The sequence below is a fragment of the Neomonachus schauinslandi genome, chromosome 2 (genome assembly GCF_002201575.2).
Source record: "Neomonachus schauinslandi chromosome 2, ASM220157v2, whole genome shotgun sequence".
In the NCBI taxonomy this organism is placed as follows: Eukaryota; Metazoa; Chordata; class Mammalia; order Carnivora; family Phocidae; genus Neomonachus; species Neomonachus schauinslandi.
In genome coordinates, this window is record NC_058404.1 from 160,332,428 (window position 1) to 160,351,277 (window position 18,850).

The 18,850-nt window shown below is 38.9% G+C and overlaps 1 non-coding gene across 1 annotated transcript; it reads left to right on the forward strand.

Annotated features, from left to right (window-relative positions):
• Positions 1-18,377: 18,377 nt before the first annotated feature.
• LOC123324189 lies at positions 18,378-18,484 on the forward strand. Its single transcript, XR_006539679.1, has one exon. It is a non-coding gene; the product is annotated as a U6 spliceosomal RNA (small nuclear RNA).
• The last annotated feature ends 366 nt before the right edge of the window (positions 18,485-18,850 follow it).

Below are 18,850 nucleotides of genomic sequence, written 5' to 3' on the forward strand. Positions count from 1 at the left end.
TTTACCAATTTCTTTTGAAATTGTTCGCCATTACTTTATACATTCATTTCTGATTTCTGGTTTCAGTTTCTTTTTGCATCCATTCTTTCCTGTGAGGACTTATGCATTAATAACTTCCTTTGGGCGCCTGGATGGTGCAGTCGGTTAAGCCTCTGGCCCTTGATTTCAGCTCAGGTCATGATCTCAAGGTTGTGAGATCGAGCCCCATGCTGGGTGTGGAGCCTGCTTACGATTCTCTCCCTCCCTCTCCCTTGCCTCTCCCTCACCTGCTTGCTCTTTCATTCTCTCTCTCAAAAAAAATGTCCTCAATCTTTGTTAATCTGATGATATTTATCGCACCTTCAGACTTGAATGATAAGTTAGCCAATTATACAATTCTTTCTTAAAAATTTTTTCATGGGGCGCCTGGGTGGCTCAGTTGGTTAAGCGACTGCCTTCGGCTCAGGTCATGATCCTGGAGTCCCAGGATCGAGTCCCGCATCGGGCTCCCTGCTGAGCAGGGAGTCTGCTTCTCCCTCTGACCCTCCTCCCTCTCATGCTCTCTGTCTCTCATTCTCTCTCTCTCAAATAAATAAATAAAATCTTTAAAAAAAATTTTTTTTCATAACTATGAACATATTATTCCATTATCTTTTGATAATTATTATTGCTGATCAGGATTTGCTATCTAATAGCCATTTCTTTGGAGATAATTGTTTTTTCTCCCTTGCAGCTTTAACACTTTGTTTTTGAATTTAATATTTGCAGTTTTACTACAATGAGCTGAGGTATAGATTTATTTTTATCTATACTGCTCCGGATGTAGGGTGTTCCTTCAATCTGAGGTCTCATTTATTTCTTCATTTCCAGAAAATTCTCAGCTATAATCTCTTTGAATATTGCCTCTCTTCCACTCTCTCTGTTCTTTCTGGAATTTCTATAGATACATTGGAGATTGGAGATTTTCATTCTATCTTCCGAGTTTCCTTGATTTTTCCTTCATGTCTCTCATCTCTTGGCTCTCTGTATTGCATTAAGGTAATTAACATTTCTGTGCTTTAGTTTCCTCATCTGTAACTTGTGGATCAAACAGTTCTCACATATCAAAGGTTTGTGGGACTGTAAAATGAATTGCAGTAGGCATCCTTGAAAATGGTCTCCAGTGATCTTTAAGGAAGAAAGGAAGGAGAAGGAGATGAAAGAGAGAAAGGAGGAGAGAGACAATGAAGTTATTATCCCCAACATTCTCTTTTTAAAGACACTGCTGCAAGTCAAAAATGCAACAAAATATTCAAGGCAGTGTGTACCCATGCTTACTATTTGGAGATTTACCCAGAAGGAAGATGAGGTCTTCAGTCCACCTAGGCCAATATAGGAAGAAAAATTTATGAAGGTAAACATTTACAAAATAGCTCAACATTAAAATTTAAAACATTATTTGAGCAACAACATGGATGAATCCCATCCATAGATGTAATGAGATGTAAGTGACAAAAGGATACCTGTGGTGAGAATTCTTTTGGTTGAAGTGCATTTGTATAGAATTCAAAATCAGGCAAACCCAAATTACATTGTTTTGGGACATATACATACTAAAACTGTGAAGAACAACCAGGAGTTTTTATCACTAAAGATTACATAGTGATTATCTCTAATGAGAAAACAGGAGAATATAACTGGGCAGAACCATGTCGGGAGGGCTGCAGGGACACTGGATATATTCAATTTCTTGAATTAGGCAATTGTCCTCAGAAGTGGATCTCTTTCGGGATTTGGGTCATAAGATGGTATTAACTTTATAACTATTTTAACTATATCTAAGTCGTATGCGCTATTCTGGATTATGATAGATCTCATATTAAGAAGAAAATATATAGGGATTTTATTTTATACTTATTTTTTGATCAATTTTCATATCTAATGATATGATGTATGTTTTCAGAAACAGAACCCTGATTTATAATATTAAATCTGTGCTTGTAACAGCTTGACAACATTTTCACTGTGGCCTAGAAATCGCTTGTCCTAACTCAGACCCATTTAGGTATTCATTTTTAAATAAGGTCCAGTTCAATAGAAGATTTTTCAACGTGGAGAAGAGAGACTGTGATGGGGAGTGGAGGATTGCACTAAAGACACATCTTAGGTACTTCCTGATTCTCTGCAGGATGAGCTTCTTCACCCATTCTATGGTTCTTATGTCCCCATAGGGTGCTATCCTTATGCTATTGTTTAGGGGTGGGTATGAGCAGAGCAGGAACATCTATACATGTCCAGTGTTCAAAGTGACCTTCAGTGGGGAGAGAAACAGGGCTCTGGAGTGTTCATCAAGGGCACGGAGAAACAACAAACCCCAGGAGCAGTCCTCTCATGAGAACAGATATCCAAAACAAAAAACAGAAACAAAAGTTAAAACACATAAAACTGTGCTGGGTGGAGAATAATAATGCTGGGGCAACTACTCCTATTAGAGGTAGGAAGAGCATTCTGGTTTGGACAGGCTTGTATTTACTAGAGGGTGAGGAAGGGAGAGGCCAAAGGCCAGGGAGGATGTGCTTCCTTCCTCCTTTTAATTGTTCAGGCAGTTACTAACACACACACACGCACACGCACACACACACACACACACACACACACACACACACACACACCCTGTGGTCTACAGTGTGTGCTTGCCAAAAGTAGATTGTCCATATATGCACATGTGGAAAAGCAAGCTGACTAGATACTAGCCTTTCTACTTTTATTTATATGTTCTATTGTACAGAACACATTTACCTTATACTGTACTAGGTGCTGTAGCTGATAAGCTTTAGTGTTAGGCAGCTTATATTTGAATGCTTTGGGTCTTACCAGCAGTATATCATTTGGTAAATTATTTATCCTGGCTAGGCACTGGTTTTCTTATCTCATTCTTACCTTTCAGGATTATTGCAAAGATGGGCAACAAGGTAAGGGGTTTAACATGGTCCCTAGCTTTATAGCACTTGCTCAATGAATGGTAGCAGCAGTAGTAATAGTTTCGGTTGTTCTCTTATTGGGAGGACATACTAGCCATTTAGACAAAGATATAAAATTGTGTATTTAATCAAGACCTTGCTGGGAAGTTGTGTGTTTTTTTTTTTTTTTTCTGCTAGAGCTGAGTAGAGAGGGTGGTTGAAATGTGTGGATCATTTGAAAGTTACTCCAAGATTTCCAATAGGAGGGATCATTATTCATTTGTTCAACAAATATTCAACAGGGCTTTACTTTGTGCTAGACACTATAGTAAGTGCTAGAGATAAAATGGTGAGAAAGACAGATACATTTCTGCCTTCATGGTGTTTATAGTGTAGGGAATTTTTTTTCTTTCGGTATCCTTTTTAGGGCTATATAGGAAATATCCTATGGGTTATAGTAGAATAACAAGATCTTTTGAGATACCCATTTATAGACCTTATCCTCTCAATAGATCTCTTAGTCTGAGTGTTTTGGGAAGCAAATGCTTGCTACATTTGGGGATCCCTAGCTCAGTCCCAAACAGGACACCAATCATGAACTGGCCATGGCAAATTCAGGCAAGGAAATCTACAACTTCAGGAACCTGGACATTTCCGACCTATTCTGGAAGGATTTGAAAACCACTTAATATAGATATCCTGTAAAATTCTGTTCTCCTGGGATCCTTTAGTCAGTTTTTATAGAAGTATTTTCTTCTCTCTGTAAATTAAGAATCACAGCAAAGAAAGAGCAACTCCCAACTACTCCCTCTCTGCCTGCCTACCCCTTTCCCCTTTCCTAAAGAATTTGTTGGGCTTCTTTTTTAAATTTCCAGGATTTGAACTATGAATACTTCAACAGCATAGCTGAGGGAATTTTACAGTGTATACCTGAACATTCTCTACCTATAGCCTGCCATTGACATTTAACTATATTTGCTTTCTTGTGTATCTATCGATCTATTTATTTCCCTAAATAACCATTGACCCATTTTTTTCTTTATTGCAAAGTAAATTACAGCATCAGTATTCTTCCCTATAAATATTTCAGCTTGCATAACATTAAGTAGAGTTCAGTATTCATTTATAGTTTTTCCTTTGATGTAAAATACACAAACAAATCTTCATAAGTACTAAGTATATATTTGCTGATTTTGACAATTCATGAAACTGTATAACCTAAACCTCTTTCAGGAAAAAAGGCAGTAGCATCAGGCCCAGGAAATTGTCTTATGCCCTTTCCTTCTCAATTTCTGCCAACTCCTGCCCCCACCGTCAACCACAGTTCTGATTTTTTCTGCCAGAGAGTACTTTTTTCCTTGTTCTAGAATTTTGGATAAGTGGATTTGTACAGAATATGCTCTTTGTGTAAGGTTTTTTCCACTCAGCATAATATTTTTAAGCTTCATCACATTGTGTGTATCAGTGGTTCATTCCTTTATATTACTGAGTAGTAGTCATTTTATGAATATGCCACAGTTTCTTTTCCTATTGATGAACACCTGGTCTGTTTCCAGTTTTAGGCTATTTTAAATAAAGCCACTGTGAACATTCTTTTTTTTTTTTTTTTAAGATTTTATTTATTTGACAGAGAGAGAGAGGATGTGCACAAGTAGGGGGAGCGGAAGAGAGAGAAGTAGGCTTCCCATTGAGCAGGGAGCCTGATGTGGGGCTTTATCCCAGGACCCTAGGATCATGACCTGAGCCGAAGGCAGACACTTAACCAACTGAGCCACCCAGGCACCCCCACTGTGAACATTCTTGTACAAGTACTTTGTGAACATATGTTTTTATTTCGTTTGGGTAAATACCTAGGAGTAGGATTGCTGCATCAAAGACAAGTACATTTCTAACTTTATTAGTTATTACCAAACTGTTTTCCAAAGTGGATGTACCATTTTATAGTCCATCAATAAATGCATAAGAGTTGTAGCTGATTTACACTGGGGGTCGGTATATTTTTTCTGTTAAGGGCCAGAGAGGAAATATTTTAAGCTTTGTGAGCTATATGGACTCTGTTGCAACTAAACAACTCTGCTATTCACATCTTATAAACATGAATTTGGTTGTGTTCTAGTAAAAGTTTATTTACAAAAAAAAAAGTTTATTTACAAAGACAGGGGGTAAGCTGGCTTTGGCCTGCCAGCAGGAGTTTACCAATCTACCTCTATATCTTCATTAGCATTGGTGTCATTCCTTTTTAATTTTAGCCATTCTAATGGGTGTGAAGTGGTATCTCAATGTGGTTTTAATTGCATTTTCCTGATGACTAATGATATATTTTATGAAGTGTCTGTTTCAGCCGTCTGCTCATTTTTTAGCCATACTATTTTATTGAGTCCTGTGACTTCTTTATGTTCTAGATACAGTCCTTTCTTATATCAATGAATTGCAAATATTTTCTAAAAGTCTGAGGATTGCCTGTTTATTGCTTGGTCATTCTACCTGGCATATGGTGGTGTCTCATTGATGTTTTTAATTTGTATTTCCCTGATGAAAGTTGATGTGGGACATCTTTTCATATGCTTATTTGCCATCTGTTTATCTTCACTGGAGAGATATCTGTTAAGACCTTTGGCCCATTTTTAATCACATTATTTGTTTTCTTTTCCTTATTGTTGAATGTCAAGAGTTCTTTGTATATTTTGGGTAACAGTCCTTTATCCTTTATGAAGTATTCTTTTGAAAATATCAGTCTGTGGACTGTCTTCTCATTCTTTTGACATTGTTTTTTTACAGAGCAGAAGTTTTTAATTTTAATGCAGTTCAGCTTTTCAATTCTTTCTTTCATGGATCATGCTTTTGGTGTTGTATCTAAAAAGTCACTGCCCTACCCAAGGCCATCAAGGTTTTCTCCTATGTTCTCTTCAAGGAGATTTATAGTTTTGCATTTTTCATTTAGATCTGTGATCAATCATTTAGAGTCAATTTTTGTGAAGGGTTTAAGATCTGTGTCTAGGGTTTCTTTTTTTTTTCTTTTTTGCTTGTGGGTGTTCAGTTATTCCCACACCAGTTTTTGTTTTTGTTTTCTTTTCCAAGAGAGAGCACATGCATGCAGGTGGGGGAGGGGGGAGGGGGTTGGCAGCAGAGGGAGAGGGAGAGAGGGAATCCTAAGCAGGGTCCATGCCCAGTGTGGAGCTGACACGGAGCCCAATCTCATGACCCTAAGATCATGATCTGAGTGGAAATCAAGAGTAGGACACTTAACCAACTGAGCCCCCCAGATGTCCCACCCACACCAGTTACTGAAAAGACTATCTTTGCTCCATTGGATTGTGTCAAAGATCAGTTGACTTTATTTGGGACTCTATTTCTGGGCTCTCTGTTCTGTTCCATTGATCTATTGTCTTCTTTTGCCAGTACCACACTGTCATGATTCTTGTTGCTTTATAGTAAGTCTTGAAGTTGGGAAGCTTCGGTCCTCCAACTTTGTTCTTCTCCTTTAATATTGTGTTGGCTATTCTGTTTCTTCTGACTCTCCATGTAAACCTTAGATTAAGTTTGTTGATATCTGTAAAATAACTTGGTGGGATTTTAATTGGAATTGCATCGGATCTATAGATCAAGCTGGGAATAACTAACATCTTGACAACATTGAGTCTTCCTATCCATGAACATGGACTATCTCTCCATTTGTTTAGTTCTTTGATTTTGTTCATCAGTTTTGTAGTTTTCCTCAATATAGATCTTATACATATTTTGTTACATTTATAAGTATTTCATTTTGGAGGTGATAATGTAAATAAGATATTTTAAGGAAGAGTGCACAACTTTGAAAAGAATCTTCTGAAGTGTTCTTGGTCATCTTATGGAAGCAAGAGAGCAGCTGGCTTAGCTGACAGGTTTGTGTATGTGTGGGATACCACAAGCAGGAGGATTTTGTGTAAGTTGCCTGGTCACACTGGCTGCATCAATGAAGTGGTTCCCCCCAACCCCCCACCCCACCGCTGAGCCCATCACTCTTTCTGCTTCCAGTGACAAGAAACTGTGTATGGGGGAGAGTTAGTGAAGATATGAAATGGAAGACTCTAAGCCTGCTTGAACTTGAGACCTCAGATTACCACTTATGCATAAGCAGCATCAAATGGTGCCCAGGCCAGCACCCTCCCTTTGGATGAAGAGCATTACTAGCAAGAAACAAGGAGGTGGCCATGTTCCAATGGCCACATGTATTCCATTTCAAGTGGTTAAGGCAAGCTTCCAGTGGCCTCTAACAACCACCTGCCATATTTCACAGACTGTTTTTCTTCCTTTTTTTTTTTTTTTAATAAGATTTTTTTCCAAAGGGACAGACGCTGGCTTTTGAAAAAGGGCTTATAGTTTCCTGTTTTCCAATCCAGGCTGAAGAGAGGGAGTGTGACTGAAATTTGTTTGTTGGGGATTTTTTTTCAATAACTACCTTGTATGATATTTTCTTTCTATGCTTCTCTGACTTATTTTATATTAAAAGCCAAAAATGAATGCCTTTTTACTGGGCAAAAAAATGTGTTTTCAATTTTAAATTTCACTTATTCATTTTTGGTTTATAAGAAAGCAATTGACTTTTGTATTTAGCTTTATATCCTGCAAACTTGCAATGATTGCTTATTAGCTCCAGGAGTGTTTTTGCTAATTCTTTTGGATTTTCTACATAGAAAATCATGTCATCTGATAACAAAGACAGTTTTATGTCTTCCTTGTCAATCTGTATGCCTTTTATTTCTTTTTCTTGCCTTATTGCATTAGTAGGACTTCCAGTATGATTTTGAAAGGGAGTGGTGAGAGAGGACATTCTTGCCTTCTTCCTGATCTTAATAGGAAAGCTTTGAGTCTCTTACCATTAACTATGATGTTAGCTATAGGGTTTTTGCAGATAGTTTTTGTCAAGTTGAGGAAGTTCATTTGCATTTAAAGCATTCCTTTATCATGAATAGATGTTAGATTGGTCAAATGTTTTTCTGCACCCATTGATTTGATCATGCAATTTTTCTTTTTTGGTCTGTTGAAGTATTGAATTACATTAATTGATTTTTGAATGTTGATCTAGCCTTGAATGCCTGGGACCCCTTCAGTTTTTAACTTTCAGAGTTGTCCACACTCAGCCTCCAATAATTTACCAATTACAGTTCAAGTGTTTCTACCTTGGCACTGGGTCCCAAGGAGACTTCTGCTTGTGAATTTCTGCTCCAATAAGTTATGATTCTCTGTATTCACCTGTCTGTTTCTCCAGTATGAGGGGGCAATGGTTTGCCTGTGACCTCACTTCTCTGACATATGTGAAAAGAGTTGCTAATTTTTCAGTTTGTTAAGTTTTTAACTTGTTAGTCAGAGTGACAGCTTCTAAGCTCCTTGCTGGACTAGAAACTGGAAATATGTTACCTATTTTCCTCATTTTTTCTTCCTTCCTGTATATTCAAGTTTCTATCTCTATCTTTAGTCTGAAAACAATTTTTTAGCATTTATTTTAGTATAGGTGTGCTTGCAGCAAATTCTCTCAGCCTTCTTTCATCTGAAAATGTCTCATTGTTACCTTCATTTTTAAAGAATTATTTTAGTTGAGTTTAGAACTCTACGGGGACAGTTCTATTCCCTTTAAAGATGTTATTCCATTATCTTCTGATACATTTTCTGTCTTGCATAGTTTCTAAAGAAAAATCAGCTACCATTCATATCACTGTTCCTGGTTAGTATGTCTTTAATTTTCTGGTTACTTTTAAGATGCTCTTTTTCTTTTTATGTTTCATCGATTTGGTTACCATGTGTTTAGGAGGGGTTTTCTCTGTTTCGTCTTGCATGAGGCTTGTTGAACTTCACAGATCCATGGTTTGATGTTTTCATCAAATTTGGAAAGTTTCAGTTATTTCTTCAAGTATTTTTTCTGCCTGATTCTCCTTCTCCTCACCTTCAAGGACTGCAGTTACATATATGTTAGAAACTTGATATTATTCCATGCTTATCAATAATCTATCTACTTTCCTACCTTTTTTCTTCTCTTTCCTCTTGTTTGAATGATTTCTATTGATTTTGCTTCCCATTCACTAATCTTTCTTCTGCAGTGCCCACTTGTTCCTTGTAGGCCCCCAAATATCTTAGAGATATTTTTCAGTTCTATAATTTTTTTAATGTTTGAATTGTTCTCCTGAAATACTCCATTTCTTTATGTATTATATTTGTATTTTCCTATAAATTATTTAACATATCTGTAATAGTTGTTTTAAAGTCTTGGTCTGATAATTCTCATAATTGGGCCATCTTTGGATCTGCTTCTATTGACTGCCTCTACATCCTAACTGGAAATATAAGCTCTCTTATGCCATTTAAAAAAATGCCAATTCTCCTAAAAGCTTTTTAGTTGGTGCAGGGAGGACTCCAACATGATCTGTAATGCCAATGAAGCCTCTTTTCTGGCCCAGAACTTACCTAGGAGGTGGAAGACAGAATGGGTCCAGAGATGGTGGAGATATTTGAGTGGCTCTAGACATCTGAACAGTCCTGGCTTTTAGATGTGGGAGATTTTTTTGGTTCAGTTCTAGACCCCACCCTTTTCTTACTCTATATATTTTTACTGCTTGATATGTTCCATTCTTATGACTCAAACTACCATCTATATTCTATTGAATTCCACATGTGTCTGTAGTCTGAATCTCTCTCCTGAGTTCCAGACCCACATATCTAGCCACGTACATTTCCACTTAGAGGTCATAAAGGCACTTCTAACTGAGGAGTGTTGAAGACTTAACTCACATACATGTTCTCTCTCTCACTCTTTCTCTCTCCTGCTAGACTTTAGGCTTTCACAGTAGAAAACTTATAAAATATTTTAGAAAAATTTTATATGAGATTTTTATACTTACTAAAAATATTTGGGTAAAAATACTAGATTCCTAAAGTACACACTTTAAAAATTAGAGTAACATCCTAGGGATACCTGGGTGGCTCAGTTGGTTAAATGTCCAACTTCTTCATTTTGGCTCAGGTCAGAATCTCAGGGTTGTGAGAGAGCTTAAGATCCCCCCCCTTCTCTCTCCCTCTGCCCCTCCCCCCTCTAAAAAATTAATAAAGTAAAAATTAGAGTAACATCCTATACTTAAATCATTTTACATTAGATTTTTTTCATTATTTAACCTTTTGTATATCTATTACTTATATATCTATAACTTACATAATATATATTACTTATATAATCACAAATTTAAAAGCCTATTAAGGCACCTGAGTGGCTCAGTTGTTAAGTGACTGCCTTCGGCTCAGGTCATGATCCCCAGGGTCCTGGGATTGAGTCCCACATCGGGCTCCCCTGCTCTGCAGGGAGCCTGCTTCTTCCTCTCCCTCTGCCTGCCGCTCTCCCCTGCTTGTGCTCTCTCTCTCTGTCAAATAAATAAAATCTAAAAATACATACATACATACATAAGTAAATACATAAATGAAGTTATTGCCCAGGAGAAAAAATGATTTGAAAAGAACATAAGGGATTGTTTTTGAGTGTGTAAAGGGATCATGTGCAGAAATGCAATGTCTATCTGCCACTTTATCCAAAATCAAATAAACAATTCTCCTAACCTCTCTGAGTTGGTGTGAGTTGGTAAACTCTATGAAAGTAAAGTATGAGTATCAGTAATATCTTTATCACTGAAACTTGAAAAATAAGATTTTGTTAGGTTTATCCTAGGAAACCAAAGGGCATATGTCACATTCCTTAGCCTGAGATATGACATAGTCCCCCAAAATATGACTGCTAATGTGAAATTTACAGGTAAAACTGTCATGTATTTCTCCCAGTATGAGATTACTGGAAAAGACAATCTTCCCTTTCTTTCTTTAAACAACACAGGTGGCAATTTGTGGTTCTGTTAGTAGCAGTTGGATTAGGCCATTAAAACAAGGGTACTTAAAAAATCCTTAAAAGTCTTTTCTAAGATTCACTTCTGACTTCCATGCTTTTCTCCTATTTTACATCTTTAATGGACATGAAAACAGGGACTTGGTGTTTGTTTCAAAACTGCCCCTGAGAAATTGCAAGTCCTGCATCCAGGAAGACTCTGGGCTTTCTCTAGAAAAATCCAGTGTGTATCTTTACACATTCCAATCAAATTAGACAATCCAATGTGTATCTTTGTGGAAGACCAGCCCCAAGGGACCAGACTCAGCCTGCACCCATGTGTCCAGAACTGGGTCCACAGTTGGACTTTGTTTTTCCATAAGTCAATAGAGTAGTAGAAAAGGTACAAAATCAAAAGATTTTTGAGCACAAAAATCTGGTCAGAGACCTATATTAAAATTCCAGTTCCAAAAACCCATTAGCTGGCTAACCTTAGGTAATACTTGCCTTTCCTTCTCTGAAAAAACAGAAATAACAGTACCTTCTTTGCATGGTTGCTGTGGTAATTAAATAAGACACTCTAGTACCTCATACCAAGATGGTGCTCTATAAATGCCAATTTTCTTCCCCATCCCTTTTCCTTTTAGTCTCTAGGTAAGTTATGGGAAACAGTGGTGAAAATCATTAGCTGCAGCCACAAAGACATTAGTGAGAGAAAGTTCTGTGGAGGTGAATATTGTGTATGTTTGTATTTTTATTCCCCTTTATTCTTTGTGAATCCTACAGTTCAGTATGAAAAGAAAGAAGAGAATTATGTTCTCCTACTAAAGTTGGCTACTTTCAGCTATATGCAATCTGTATGGCAAAATTTCCCCAAGCAGAGAGCAGCATCTTGCTGCTACTTTTCTACAGATACCTCAAGCTCTGAGGGTATACTCCCTGAAGAAAAATTCCTTTCCATATGCATCCTCTGTAGCAGTGGAGGGTAGAGCTTGGGAAACACTCATGGAAAAACAATCCTGTTGACAATGCCAAGGATATAACACTGACTCAGGTTTTTCTCAGTTCAGTAGCAGCAGTTCTCCACATTCAGCCTCAAAGAAAAAAGAGGCTATATGAGGAAGGCAAATTTGGAATATAAAAGCAAAGGATTTCTGATATTTATAAACACATAAACTATTTTTTTTCAGTGGTTCACGTGGATATTCAAGAACAACACTGCTCTTCTGAAAGCTATTTCAGGGTTCCACACATCACTGTCAACATCTTGTTGACATTTGGATGCAAACTTAAGCAGTGGTGTGCTGGTAAGCTGGCTCTCTGGAAGGAAAAAAAAAAAAACCCTATTTGTGGCACCTGCTGATCTCCATGGTAAATACTGAAACCATGGCTGATTGCAGGCTACTAACATGACATCACTGAGCATGGAGTTGGGAAGAGCCATGAGTAATTGGCTCTCTTGAGTTGGTACAAGCTGGCTCTGGCACACCACTGAGCTTGAGGCTCATGTTTAGGGATAATAGCTATTGGCAAACTCAACAGTTGTTGAAAATAGATGTCATCAAGTTCTAGAATTCACTGCCTCTTCCTCTATGGCCTGCATTTTGATCATTGTTTCTCCCACTTTTGGATGCAGCTCAGTAAATCTCCCTGCTGTGGACCCCAGACTCTTTGACTTAATGAAGATTGATGTCTTCATTAAATTTTGAAAAGGAATGCTCAAACATTTTATTACCTGGTTGCTGGTGCCTAGTACTCTCTGTTCCATGGCCCATCTCCCCCACCTTCTGTGACACATTCCTGAAAGGGCTCCAGGAAAAAAAATATTACGGCCTTGGCAGATCAGCGATTTCTGATTGTGCAATGTCCTTCCTGAGAAACCCCATTCTCCAAAGACAGTCATTCTGAAATAGGAGCAAGAAGTAAGGGTACAGGTCGGCTGCTGAGAGGGCAGCAGAGGAGGCCAGATGGCAGTGAACAGGGTCAGCATAAATCTAGGAAATGGCATCCATGTCTATCTCACCAGTTTTAGAGGTTTAGAACTGTCAAAGGGTTCATTGGAAAAAAGAAAGGGATGAAATGATTGTTACTTTTCCAAATATTCTACTTCCATTTTAATTATTCTTTGCCCTTTACAAAGCAACTACACAAGCATTATCTCATTTGCTCCTCACAGCAGGCTGATGAGACATAATAATGTTAATATAAATATAATAATATATTACACATAATATATAGAGTATGTAATATAATATAATAAATAATAATAATATGATAATTTTTCCCTTACAGATGAAGACACTGAGACTCTGAGAAGATAAATGACTTGCATAGGGTCACACAGATGTTAAGGACAGTGGAGGAATTTGAACTCCAGATGCCAGGCTAGAGCTCTCTCCATCAGACTATATATATATGGTGATTGGAACTTTCTGTCAGCTCTGATTATTTCATCACTTGTGCTAGGTGGAATCAGAATGGTCAGAACATTAAAAAAAAAGCTAAGGTTATGCTACCGTCTGAGAAGTTTCAACAGGCTCCTCGGGGTCAGATGTTCTCCAAGGTGTAATTCAGTGATACCTCCCTTATCTAGGGCTGGCAGGGAAGGAGAGATTCTGCAAAAGTAAAATGTCTGTGTAATTGTTCATATACCTAAAGCTTCCACATTTCAAATGAAATCTAAAATTATGTTGCTTATCACCCTGTGTTCTTAAAAGTAGAATGCCAAACATAGCTTATTTAACCTTTTCTTGTTGACTTAGGGCATCATTGTAAATCTCAATGGTTTTAGACTTTAATTTCTAATCCTCTATGGTTTTACACTCCAAGATTCCAGACTGCTATGCTTTTTGGAGTTCCTGTTTGTTTTTTACTTCTCAATTGGTGTATTTACATTTAAGAGTTTCCGCACTCTCTTCTCTCTTGTTGTTTCTAATCTGTTAGGGTGTGAGGCTCTAGTCCAAAGAGACTTGTTGATCTAGTAGGAGTAGATAGGTTTTAAATAAAGTCTTGGATAATCCTTGTAGGAGTAAACACTTTTCTACTGTCTTTATTTTTAGGGATGTGGTTAGGGCTTTTGCTGTGCTGCTGAGATTCTTTCACCAGTCCAGTTCTCTTGTCACTCAGCTGCTGTGAGTGTTGGTGACCAATGGCTTACAGCCACACCCATCACTGAAGCCTTGCTCTTGGCCCTCCAGAGCTGATCCACCTAGAACTGCCTGGGAGGTTGTCCCCTGACTTCTGGGTGTGACTTGCAGACAACTACTAATGAAGCAGTATAAAAGCCCAGTTCCTTTGCCTCCAGGTGGGGCAATTCTGTGAGGCCACCCTTGTCTCAGAACTTCGCATAGGATTGAGTGGAGACTGGACCACAGCTGAACCCATGTCCTCACTTTGCTTCTCACATGCCCTGTCTTGCTTCCCTCACTCCCTTACAAGTCCTTCCTGTGAGCATTTGCCCAAGACCCCCGTCTCAGCCTCTGATTCCAAGGACTCTAACGTATGACCGGCTTCCCCTGCTCCTGCTTTTCACTTTTTTGGCTATATGCTAAAGAGGTAGGGTAACAAAAGACTTCTGTACTCTTTCCTGTCCCTTCCCTCAACCCAACACCAAGAGAGGACAGCCTAAGCATGAAACAAAGAATGTATAATGAGGAAAAATTAACTTTTGCAAAAAGATATATTAGAAATTCATTAATTTGTCAAAGTTTTACTTGAAGCCTACCTTATGAATCACCGGGTGAGGGTCTGAGAACACAGATACAAAACACACAATTTCCCTTCACCTCACCCTTTTGAGAAGCTCACAGTCTGAAGAGGAAACCAACAAGTAAGTAAGACAATTAACATATATCATAATAAATGCTATTATTGAAGATAGAACTCATTCACTCAAGAAATATTTCTTAAGCATCTATTATGCGCCAAACTTTTGGGATCTAAACAACCTGGAACAAAGGATTGTAGAGTCCAAAGGCTGGAGAAGACATGATAGTTTTTACTTTGGAATTGATACTGGAGTAGTTCTGGTAGAGTGAGCAGGAGTTTACCAGGTGAAGGTTAGGGAAGGTGTTCAGATTGAAGGACAATGTCCTGAAAGGGTGTGGGGTTTGGAAGAACTGGGGAGAAACTTATCATGGCAGGATTTGAGAAGAAGGCAGAGAAGAAGGCAGGGATGGATGTGAAGATCTTTATCTGCCAGACTAAGGAGTTTGGGTTTTATCCTGCAGGTGATTTACCAAGAAAGTCTTATGAACCTAGGAATGTGGCCACAAGGAATATGATTGTCATCCATAGGGTGAGTTGGGCAGGGAGAGGGTGGGAGCTCACAGTTGGACAAGCAGATGCCTATGTCAGACTTTTGTGTGCAGTGCCCAAACTGCACAGTAGCTTAATGGCCTGTGATATCACAGCTTAGTTATGGTGCCTGTGGCCCAAGCCATGTCTGTCAGGAAGAAAATGAATTCCTTCCGTTCTCACTTTGAAAGTTTGATCTGTAAAGGAACTTGAAATTCTCCTGCTGAGTGCTCCTTATGTTAGAGGAGGTTGGCTATCTATATATAGGATCTATATACATATAGGAATCGACAGGATCAAGAAACATCCGAGAGAATCTCTATCCCCAAACCCCTTATTCTGTCCTTGTTGCCTGAAAGGCCACAATTGCAGAGGCCTTCCTTACGATTCACCAGGCTCTCATCCAGCCCTGGCTGAGGGGAGGTGGGGTATAAGTGGGGATGGAAGACAAAGAAGAAGGATTGTGAGCTCGTTGTGACAAGGTGGGATATGGAGGCAGTGGGGGTGGGGAAGGTGCTAAAAGAAGGAAAAGGCAAGAAATCAGAGCTTGAGGAGGTAATACATATTTTCCTTCCTTCACAGTGCTGATGGGGGCAAATTATCATGGCAGGAGATGAGAAGAAGGCAGGGATGGATGTGAAGACCTTTATCTGCCAGACTAAGGAGTTTGGGTTTTATCTTGTAGGTAATTTACCAAGAGAGCCTATTCAAATTCACATGAATCATACTTAATACCAAATATTTTGATTATTTCATTACAGACTAAGTAATCCCTGCCTTTGTTCACATTTTCCCTAATAGTGACAACAACAGCAACAACAAATACTGTTGGAACAGTCACTATATGACCGACATTGTGGTAAGAGCTTTGCCTATATTAGCTCATTCAATTCTCCCCAAAATCTATGCTGGAGGTGTTGTTAGTACTCACTTATCATGCAAGAGGAGAGTAGAGCTTTGGGATATTACTTAATTTGCTCAGAAACACAGCTGGTGTGTGCCATACCTAGGTCAATCCACTTCACTCCACAGTCAATACTCAAACCACTGTGCTACATGACTTTTCTAGCCATGGCTATTTGCTCCTTCCCTCTGCCATTTCAGATGCTTTTCTTCCTTCGAGGCCCGTTTCAAGTTTCCTTCATTTACTTAACCAATATTATTGAGCACTTTCTGTGTGTATTGTGTCCTTGTCCTCCATAGAACTTTCCCACACTGATTTCTATCTTCTTTAAACACCTTTGAGTCTTGAAGGTAGAAGGTGAATCTTAATATGAATAGATTTGTTCGCTAAGTGTTTTCAGTGGGTTTATTTTGTTTTCTTTCCCCAAAGATTTTAAACAATTACTGGGTCAGGATCAAGTCTTTAAGGTCCTCTTAACCCATCCAGTGGGTGCGTTTTAAGGAAAAAGAAACGCACATGTGTGGATCTGATAAGTTCTGAGTGATATCTGGAGAAGAAGATGCCCCATAAGTGACGATCAGCTGTGTTTACCATTGAAGTCCACAGCAGCAAGCCAAGATAACTGTCGCAGAGTCTGTGGACAGAAGTTCATGAAGATCACTGCTTGACAGGTCAGGGTAAAGGTCCCTTTCTTTCAAAATATGTGAAGGGGCAGGAAACGTGTGCACCAGGTGTTTGTGTTCATGGCTGCCTGGGAAAGATAATTCTGTCTGTTCGATAAGAACATTGTGCTCTACACACCAGGTTGTTTTTCCAGCAGCTATTTTCTGCCTATAAAAAAGAGCATCGCTGGCTCTCAACTTCTTTCCGCAAATCCCTTGGGCTATAAACAATAACAAAAGGTATCTTATATTTATACAAAGCTGTCCTCGGAAAAGCTCAAGGACCCGAACGAAGCTTGTTTTCATATATGAGTTCTTATATAATCCCCAAGGGAAAAGAAGCAGAGGGTGACAATTCAGTTAGGAATGCTGTCATTCTCAGCTAACAAAACGGAAAAGTGAGTTCTACAGCGCAACGCACTGGCGGTTGTGACCAGAACAGGAAGTCCATCTTCCCCACTTCCTGTCCAGGGTTCTGCACACTGGGCCACCCTGCCTTATCAGAAATCTGAAAGGCTGGAGGAGAAAGATTGGGAGAGAAAGCCCAGACACACAAGAAGAGATGCTGCAGTCTCGCTGTCTCTAGTGACTGCTGTCCCCCCTGGTCAGGATGCTCCAGCTCCTACAGTGAGCGTCCCTCTTGTCCTTTGTAGAACCGATCCTGGGGAGAATTTCCATTACCCTCATTAGGAGTTATAGCTGAATCACAGTAAATTTTGGAGGTCTGGGTGGTTTGGGGAAGAAGAACCACCTGAGCAAAGGGCATTCTGTAAATATTTATTGAATGGTTGGATACAAAGATGAGTAAGGCATAAACTCTGCATTTAGTAAGTGCATCATCTAGCAGGGGAGATAAACACAGGATAAAAGGCTCTAGGTGCTGGATGAGTACAATATTGGACAGGCAGTTACTTTTGACTGTGAATTTGAGTCAGGATGCTATCAGGCTGGGAGAGAGGCATTTTGGCTGGATCTTGAAGGATAAGCAGGAAGAGTTTTAAGGGATATCTTCTTACTGAGATGGTCACTGTGTATTAAAATCACCTGAGGAGCTTTTAGAACATACCCCATCCTTAACTAATCAGATGAAATTGATCTGAGTGTAGCCTGGACATTAGTATTGTTAAAGAGCTCCCAGGTGATTTCACTGAGCAACCAGTATAGACAACCAGAGAAAAGGCATCAGCTTTGGAATTAGCTTGTTCTAGCACCCGGTGACCTTGAGCAAAGCCCACTGGGGAGTGTGGCAGTGTGAGTCTTCCACAACTTCACTGTTTGTTTCCTCCTACTTCTACCCACACCTGTGAGGAAACTCTGCCATGGGAGAGTCCCTCTTTGACAAACTTTCCTTGAGAGAAAAGCTCTGGATTGGGAATCAGGAAACCTGCATTCCATCCCAGCTCTGCCACTGAGGTGCTGCGTGGGTGTGTGCTGAGTCACATAAGGAAAGAACAAAAACATTTAGAATTACCATTTGCAAGACATTGTGCTAGGTACCCTAGACATTTCTAGATCTCAATTACCCCATCTGTTGAGGTTTCGAGACCGATATTTCTAAGTCATAAAGTCTATTTAATAGACCATAACCAGAATTATTTTAAGAGAAAGTTATAAAACACAGTAGAAAAACGGAGTGCACTGCATAGAGTAGGGCAAGTATTGCGTGGTAAAATTTCATTTTGGTTATTTATGCTTGTGTTTACTGGGTCATGATGTAAAATACATTTCACATTGTGGGTTGGAAGTTAAAAAGCTTAAGAGTGCTTGCTTTAGCAGCACATATCCTAAAGCCGAAATGATGCTGAGAAGATTAGTGTGGCCTCTTTGCAAGGATGCCATGCAACTTCATGAAGCATTCCATATTTTTTTAATGTTATATGATTTTTACCACATTTTAAAAAGTTTGAGAAATCTGGGATTAGATGTTCTTTATGGACACTTCCCTTCTATCCTATAGCCATGACTACTCTAGCCTACTGAGAACTCTCCTTTCTGTGACCTCCTTTTACTTAGTATCATGTAATTCTGGCTTATCATTTATTTTTTTAAGGGGGAGGCAGTGTGGTGTAGTGGTTAAAAGCACCCTCTTGAGTTAGCTAAGTGTATGTTTGAATTTAACTTCTTCACTTGTTAGTTGAATGACCTAGAAAATGTACCCAACCTTTCTCCACCTTGTTTTTCATATAAGTGATAACCCCTAGGACAAATATGGTTATATGATTAAATAAGAGGG